General features: G+C 49.7%; 1 long non-coding RNA gene across 1 annotated transcript; it reads right to left on the minus strand.

Moving 5' to 3' along the window:
• Positions 1–7163: 7163 nt before the first annotated feature.
• LOC146194086 (uncharacterized) lies at positions 7164–8232 on the minus strand. Its single transcript, XR_014705427.1, has 2 exons — positions 7777–8232; positions 7164–7288 (listed from the first exon to the last, which is right to left on the minus strand). It is a non-coding gene; the product is annotated as an uncharacterized LOC146194086 (long non-coding RNA).
• Positions 8233–8571: the final 339 nt, after the last annotated feature.

Genomic DNA, 8571 nt, shown 5'->3' on the forward strand with positions numbered 1-8571 from the left:
TTGCGACTGTCACCGAGCGTTGGTGCGATACTACAATTATCCCCGGGAGAAAAAGGAGGCATTCTGCCGACTCATGGCATCGACACAACAGGGGGGTCATAACAGGGCTTGAGGCGGTCAGTGCACTGTTTTACGCCCGCGGCGACGCATATTCGGTGTCGGTGCAAGCCTTTCTATAACGTAGTTGACCGGAGAGGTCTGGAAAATGACCCGGTATGGACCATGGTATTTGGAAGCAAGTTTGGTAGAGAGGCCGGAGGGGGTGGTAGGAACCCAAAGCCACACGAGGGAGTCTGTAGTGTATGAAGGAGCTGGCAAAGTCGGTGCGCGAAGGAACTGCTGGTGACCCCGGTTCTGGGCTGTAAATGATCGGGCCAACTGGCGACATTCTGCATATGCTACCGCTTGAGAGACTGTGGTCGATACGGAGGTGTCAGGGCGATAAGGCAGTACCGTGTCCATAGTTGAGGTGGGTTCACGGCCGTATAGAAGGAAAATGAGGGAGAAGCCGGTAGTGATTTGAATGGCAGTATTGTAGGCGTACGTGACTAATGGGAGAAGCCGATCCCAGTTTGAGTGGTCCGACGCGACATAAATGGCCAGCATGTCACTCAAGGTGCGGTTTAAACGTTCCGCCATGCCATTTGTCTGCGGGTGGTAGGCCGAGGTAGAACGGTGGACAATGCGGCACTGCTGAAGAAGGCCTTCAATGGTCTCGGAAAGAAAAACATGCCCAGGGTCACTGAACAATTCTTTAGGTGAACGGTGGCGCAGAACGAGACGGTGCAGTACGAAAGACGCAACGTCTGGCGCCGACGCAGAAGGTGAAGATGATGTTTCTGCGTAGCGGGTAAGGGGGTCAACAGCCACAATAACCCAACGGTTACCAGCTGGAGTGACTGGCCTGTAAAAAGACCCACACGGTCTAATGACCGGCTGGGGCAAGCGCTGCATCGGAACGTCTTTGGCGACACTGGCAATCCTGGCATACGCGGACGTAATGACGCACATACCCCGCCAGTAATAGCGGAGGCGAGTGTAAGTTTTCAACACTCCGGGCACACTGAGGATCGGCGTGAAAAGCGGGGCCTATTTCCGAACGGAGGTGCCGCGGAATGAAAAGGAGCCCTTGCGTCCGTCGGAAAGGTAATTTCGGCGGCAAAGCATGCCGTCGCGGATGGCAAAATGACGAGCTTGGCGGCGAAGCGTTCAAGGAGCTGTGCGCAGAGCAGGTGTAGATAGAAGCGTTAGAAGAGAAGCGATCCAAGGGTCTTGTCTTTGTTCAATGGGCATGTCGGCAATTTCTAGCGAATATGAGCCACCTACAATGATAGCTGTTGAGTCAGAGCCGCATTGAAGAGCTGACCTAGACAGGGCGCCGGCATCAGAATGCTTGCGGCCAGACCGGTAGGTGACCTGAATGTCGTACTCTTGTAAGCGGAGCGCCCAACGAGCAAGACGGCCGTATGGGTCTAAGGATGGACAACCAGCATAGTACGTGATCGCCCGTGAGAACAGAGAAGGGACGACCGTAGAGATATGGGCGGAACTTCCAAATGGCCCAAGTGGCCAAGTACTCTCTTTAGATTACAGAATAATGTTTTCAGCCTTTGTTAAGGTGCGGCTGGCATAAGCAACAACGGACTCTGGGTAGCAGGGCTTTTGTTGTGCGAGAGCAGCGCCGAGACCTACACCGCTGGCATCAGTGTGAAGTTCGGTAGACGCTGTGGGTCAAAATGGCGGAGAATCGGAGGCGACACTAGAAGGCGCCGAAGCGTCGAAAAGGCCTCATCACAGTCGGAGGTCCAAGACGAAAGAATGGCGTCACCGGCAAGGAGCCCAGTCAGTGGTGAGATGATGGAAGCGAAATTGCGGACACAGCGATGAAAATACGAGCACAGCCCGATAAAACTGCGCAGCTTTTTTAGAGAGGTTGGGTGTGGAAACTAAGCTGCTGCACGGAACATAGGAAGCTGGCGAGCCCCAAAGCAGCCCCTTTTCAAGCTTAGTTGTAGGCCGGAGTCAGTCAAACACCTCAGCACAAGCTCGACACGGTCCAAATTTGATGTAAAATCTCTTGAAAACACAACATCGTCCAGTAACAAAGACAGTCATGCCACTTGAGTGCGCTAAGAATTGTGTCCATGATGCGCTGGAAGGTGGCCGGCGCATTGCACAATCCAAGCGGCATGACGTTAAATTTATAGAGGTCGTGAGGTGTCACAAAAGCGGTTTTTGGTTGATCGTCAGTTGCCATGGGTACCTTCCAGTAGCCCGAGCGCAGGTCCAGAGATGAAAAGAATTTGGCACATTGAAGGCAATCGAGGGCGTCATCAATAGGTAGACGTCGTTTCGCGTTATCTCGTTCAATCGCCGGTAATCAACGCAGAACCGGATAGAGCCATCCTTTTTCCCTACGGGAACAACTGGAGAAGCCTTACGGCTGTGCGAAGGCTGGATGACGTCGCGCTGAAGCATCTCATTAACGTGCTCGGTGATAAATTGACGTTCTGCAGCCGATACGCGATAAGGGCGCTGGCGTACCAGAGCGTGGGTACCGGTGTCAATGCAGTGAGTGACAACGGATGTGCGCCCAAAGATGTCTGAGAAAAGTCGAATGAGGAGCGGAAGCACCGAAGCAAGCAGACGAGCTGGTCGCATTGATCTGCTGAAAGGCTGGCATCACGACAGCCAGAAAAGGCTAAGTGGAGTTTTCGCTGTGTACATAAGCAGGCAAGTCAATAGTATTGAGCTGAACTGGGGCTTGGTCTTCTGAGACGTCATATGTCATAGCGTCATCAAAGCAAAGGACTCGACATGACCAAGACGTTCTCTACGAAGAAGCGTTGACGGACAAGGAAACAGGTTAGAGACGTACATGGCGCTGTAGCCACCACAGAAGGTCAGAAGGGAGAAAGGCAGGACTAAGCAATGGCGACGATTAGTGGCATGAGTCGGAGTGAAAAGAACAGTCGAATCTGAAAAGCAGGCGCAAGAAACGAGCACGAGAAACGGGTAGAGAAGGCGGGGATGTCAGTATCTTCGGCAACGGTTGTCTTATCGACGTGGAGCGCTGTGTCGGACGAGGCGGCAGGTGAAAGCGGAGACAATTCGATGCTGGCTCTGGGAAAATAATCGCATGATGACTGGTAAGAAAGTCGCCACTCAGAATCGGTTCGTGAGAGCAGTGAGACAGCACAAGAAATTTGGCGACATACAAAACACCCTGAATGACAATTCGAGCTGTGCACGCCGCGAGCGGTTGAATGCGATGTGAGCTGGTAGTTCGGAGAAAAAAATTTCGAAACAGGCGTCGTAACTTTACGAAGTTGGCGTCAAAGGTTTAACAGACACAGCGGTGCCAGTGTCCATAAGCGCGAGAACTGCGAATCCATCAACAAGCACTTCTATAACGTTGGCTGGGAAGACGGTGGACTTCCACAAGTAGAAGAAAACGCAGTTCTTGCCTCCAGAACTGCGGCTATTAGTTTTCCTCCGGGCCAGCAGGAGAGCGACGGCGCAGCGGCGAGAGGGAAAGACGTTGGGGAAACGGCGATTGGCGGGAGGAGCGGTCAGGATAAAATGAGTCCGCAGAGGTGCCAGCAGCGACAGGGGGAGGGGAAGGTTCATAGCTGGAACTGTACAGGCGGGGCCCATTGCGGAACGACTGCGCGCGCTGGCGTCAAAGCCGTGCGACGTGGCCAGGAACGCCTCATGAATAACAGATTGGGCGGTTGTCGGAGGTTCGCCATGGATTGTTGACCGGGCGTCGAGGAGGCAGATAGGGGCGGGGCGGAGGTGGTGGCGATGGTAACGGCGCAGTATACGCGACAGGGCACGATGGTGGTCTGCTGGTGACAGCGGCGTACTTTAGCGGAGCTGTCACAGGCTAAGTTGAGAGCTTGGTGGTAAAACTTCTGCAACTCGCTCCTGGTTGGTGCATCGAAGTGCAGGATCTAGCGATGGGTGGTTTCGTCAGAAGCAGGGAGGAGTGACAGTTGGCGAGCCACTTCCTCCCGTTTAAAGGCCTTGATCTCAGGAAGGAAGGAATGTGGTTCAGAAGCGAGACCGCATGCTGTCGGAGGCGGGAATAACCGATCATTCATGACAGAACGTCGAGTAGTAGCTTGTTGCCTCTTGAGGACGTCGTAACTCGAACACTTCGACGATGGTCTGCGGGTTTCTAGCCGTCAACATTTGAAAGGCATCGTCGGAGATTCCCTTCAGGATTTCAGTGATCTTGTCAGGTTCGGACATGATTAACATGTTTACGAAGATCCAGAAGAGGGCAAATACGGGCTGGTTGGTACATGCTTAAGAATTGAATAAAACAGCGCTAGGGGAGACGAAACACGTGAACGACATACACATGCGCTGACTAGCAACCAAATGATTTATTGCTACCTGTGAGGCAGCAATATAAAGAAAAAACAACAAGAGAGAAACACAGCAAAAACACAAAATGGAATGTGCGCAAACACACTACCACATGAAAAAAAAAAACCAAGTCACTGTTTCAGATAGTCATATTCCTTAGGGTATACGTTATCGACGGGCTGCTGATGCAGGTGCCTCCTAACTTTTCTATATTGGAAGCCTCGGAGATAAGCCTGGAGGTTTCATCTTTGTATCTGGCGATGATGGTGGTTTCCTTGAGATGCGCTTCGCAGTCATTGGAGTCTGTGCAATGGATGGCAAGATGGTTTGTGGGTGACTTGTTCTCTATATCTTTAGCATGTTCTCTTAGTCTATCACTGATGCAGCGTCCTGTCTCGCCAATGTAGAAATGGCCACATGACGTCGGGATCTTGTACACCACACAGACGCAACAGTCAAAAAGATTCTTCTTAAGCTTTTTTTCGCAGCTTCATTTCGTGTTTCCATCGTTATTCCCTCTTTTGCACAATCCGCTCAATCTGTTATTGGCCGAAAAACCAACCTAATACCAGTTTTGCTTACAATTTTCTTGACATTGTGTGAAATTTTGTGCACGTACGGGATACACGCCGTTTTCGTCAGACCAGCATCGGTGCGCTTCTTCCTTTTCTGTGTGCATTCGGCCAGCAAAGACTCGGATATACTTGACATAAACTTCTTTGGGTATCCAGCTGCAGCGAGCCTGTTCACCTGAGCAGAGAAACTGATTTTTGTTTGATGCACGCAAGATCTTTGTAGTGCGGCTCTTAGGCATGTCTTTGCAATATTCCGTTTAATAATCTTAGAATGAGCCGACTTAAAAGGAAGAAGGCTCTTCCTGGACTTTGGTGAGTATGCCCAACCAACATGGTTGTCAGGATTGTGCAAAAGCGTGAATGACGATGGAAACACGAAAAGAGGCTGCCAAAAAAAGCACAAGAAGAAGTTTGTTGACTGTTGCGTCGGTGTGGTGTACAAGATCCCGACGTCATATGGCCATTTCTACATTGGCGAGACAGGAGGCTGCATCAATGATAGACTAAGAGAAGATGTTAATGATATAGAGAACAAGTAACCCAGAAACCATCTTGACATCCATTTCACAGAATGTAATGACTTTGAAGCGCATCTCAAGGACACCACCATCATCGCCAGATACAAAGATGAAACCTTCAGGCTTATCTCCGAGGCTTCCAATATAGAAAAGTTAGGAGGCACCTGCATCAGCAGCCCGTCGATAACGTTAACGCTAAGGAATATGACTGCCTCCTGCATCAGCAGCCCGTCGATAACGTTATACGCTAAGGAATATGACTGCCTCCTGCATCAGCAGGCCGTCGATAACGTTATACGCTAAGGAATATGACTGCCTCCTGCATCAGCAGCCCGTCGATAACGTTATGCGCTAAGGAATATGACTGCCTCCTGCATCAGCAGCCCGTCGATAACGTTATACGCTAAGGAATATGACTGCCTCCTGCATCAGCAGCCCGTCGATAACGTTATACGCTAAGGAATATGACTGCCTCCTGCGTCAGCAGCCCGTCGATAACGTTATACGCTAAGGAATATGACTGCCTCCTGCATCAGCAGCCCGTCGATAACGTTATACGCTAAGGAATATGACTGCCTCCTGCATCAGCAGCCCGTCGATAACGTTATACGCTAAGGAATATGATTATCTGAATCAGTGACTTGGTTTTTTTCATGTGGTAGTGTGGTTGCGCACATTCCTTTTTGTGTTTTTTTTGCGTTTCTCTCTTGTTGTTTTTCCTTTATATTGCTGCCTCACAGGTAACAATAAATCATTTGGTTGCTAGTCAGCGCATGTGTCTGTCGTTCACGTGTTTCGTCTCCCCTAGCGCTGTTTTACTCAATTCTTAAGCATGTACCAACCAGGCCGTATTTGCCCTCATCGGGAATTTGTTATTTTACATCGGGCACTATTCTGTCCTACTCGTGTCTCCGCTCCTCTGCTATATGTATGAACCTTTTGGCCGTAGCCACGTGCCGGGCCCGTCTACCCTTACAAAAATGCATGTAGGGTTTCTATAGAAATTCGAAAGCGTTGTGTCAATACACGCTGTTGAAAGTCTGTTGATAATCGGCAACATCTTGGATGATGCAGTGTTGACCTCTTGTTGAGCGCTTATGAAATAGTGGCCCATGTGTTTCTTAAGAGCGCTTTTGGAATTCGCGCAACTGAAATTCTGTTGATTTCAGGCTCAAATGCTTCAGAAACTCTGCAAGTGACGCTTTTTGATTTTCTGCTACCTTTCCACTCCTGAACAACAGAAAATAGTACACGACCATCGGTTTGCCAGGAGCAGACACGGGGTGATTTTCATTAATGCAAAAGTAGTACAGTACATCTCCTAGCTGCGATAAGTCACCACATTCTATGTTCTGCCCGACCAATCAACAATCCTGTCTGATCAGTGCTGGTTAATGATAAGCATAGTGAGGCATAAAAGAACAAAACAGATCTTGATCTTTTAAGCCCCATTATACTTACTCACTCATTAACCTACACTAAACTGACTAAATTGTTGATTGATCGAGCAGAACATAGAATGTGTTGACTGACCGCAGCAAGGATATGTGCTGTTCTACTTTTGCATTAATGTAAACCACCTCGTGCCTGCTCCCGGCTAACCGTTGATCACGCAGCATTTTCTGTTAATCCGCAGCGGAAAGGGAACACAGAATAAAAAATGCGCGTTAATGAGAAAGAAAAAATATGCATCTTTGGTGAACCCATAACATGAGCTGGGCTGTTTATTTGCTTTATTTCAATTCATATGCAAGGTATGACGCCAGGCTATTCTTTGCGTAAAACGCTGATACGTCCGGGAACTCCTCGCATGTGATGCTGAAATAAACAATATAAATCATAATTAAGTTGCGGTATATACTAACTTAAAAATAGAGGAAAGGCATTTGTGCGCTGCTCCACGTCATAGCTCAAGAAATTTCTTGTCTAAAATGAGTTGTCACTGTCTTTCACTGCTTAGACGGCATCGACCGCCGCTTCCACAGCTCGGCAGCACTGCCACATCGTTCATTTCTCCCTGATAAACAATATATGCTGCCGTCAAAGATCCTATTGTGAATATAAATAGCAAAGTGCAAGTCACAAGCATTACTACCCAGAAAACTTGAAGCAGAATTACCAACTATAGGCACCAAAATGAGTGGAAACAAAAACAAACACTGCAAAATTGGTGGAGCTGCACAGATTCAATAATCCACAATGTGTGACAGAGGCATATTATGATCTCGATAATGTGTCCGTCTCAGCGCGAGTAGCGTATCGAAAGAGTACAGCACTGTGCCGAACAATCCGTCAAAAACGGTCACCTTGTAAAAGAAAGAAAATGTCGCCATCCCAACTGGCGTTCCATCGGCCCCAGCGTCCGCGTTAGAGACAAGCCTGGTTCTCTCTCTCTCCCTCCTTTTTTTCCGACGAGGCTGGCTTGCCTGCTAGAAATATTTACATGCTCGCTTCCCCTTGTAGCACACACTGTACAAGACTGGCACAAACACGAATAGGAAAAAGTAAAACTCTCACCAAAGTGCAGACGCTCCCTCCGCCCGTGCCGGCTTTTCGCCCAGAATCCAAAACGCCTGCGACTGTTGAACTTCTTAAACACGTCCTCCTTGCGCAGAAGCTGCCACCCAAGAGCGGATTCCTCCGAAGACTTAAATGCGTACGTTCGCGCTCAAATTTGAACAAAACGATCTTCGTGATAATCACCAGCGAAAAACCTACATACGGTGCTTCGCTCACAGTGCAAGATGCGACCACGGTGGCGGGAAAACGCCAACTGAAGTGGCACATCGCCGCACTCAGCGTACCCGCGTCCGCGTGCAAAGAAAACAGGGCGCGGAAGAACAGCTTCGGTGAAAAGGGGGAGCCGCCGCCCCCGCTGCGCGAGCTATGCTGCAGCCAAGGTCATCTCCGTGAAGACAAACCACGGAGAAGGCAGAGAGCAGAGACCCAGAGGGAGCAACCCCTCCCCCCCCTCCCCCTTTTTCCCCCCAGCCGACAGGAAGTAACTCTCGACCCTCCGGACATGCTGGCGCCGTTCGCGGCACGGGGGAAAGATGGGTGTGGACAGTAGCAAGGCAGTGGCCGAATGCTTCTTTGAAAAG

This window comes from Amblyomma maculatum, chromosome 3 (assembly GCF_055883805.1).
Source record: "Amblyomma maculatum isolate TAMU_Amacu chromosome 3, ASM5588380v1, whole genome shotgun sequence".
In the NCBI taxonomy this organism is placed as follows: Eukaryota; Metazoa; Arthropoda; class Arachnida; order Ixodida; family Ixodidae; genus Amblyomma; species Amblyomma maculatum.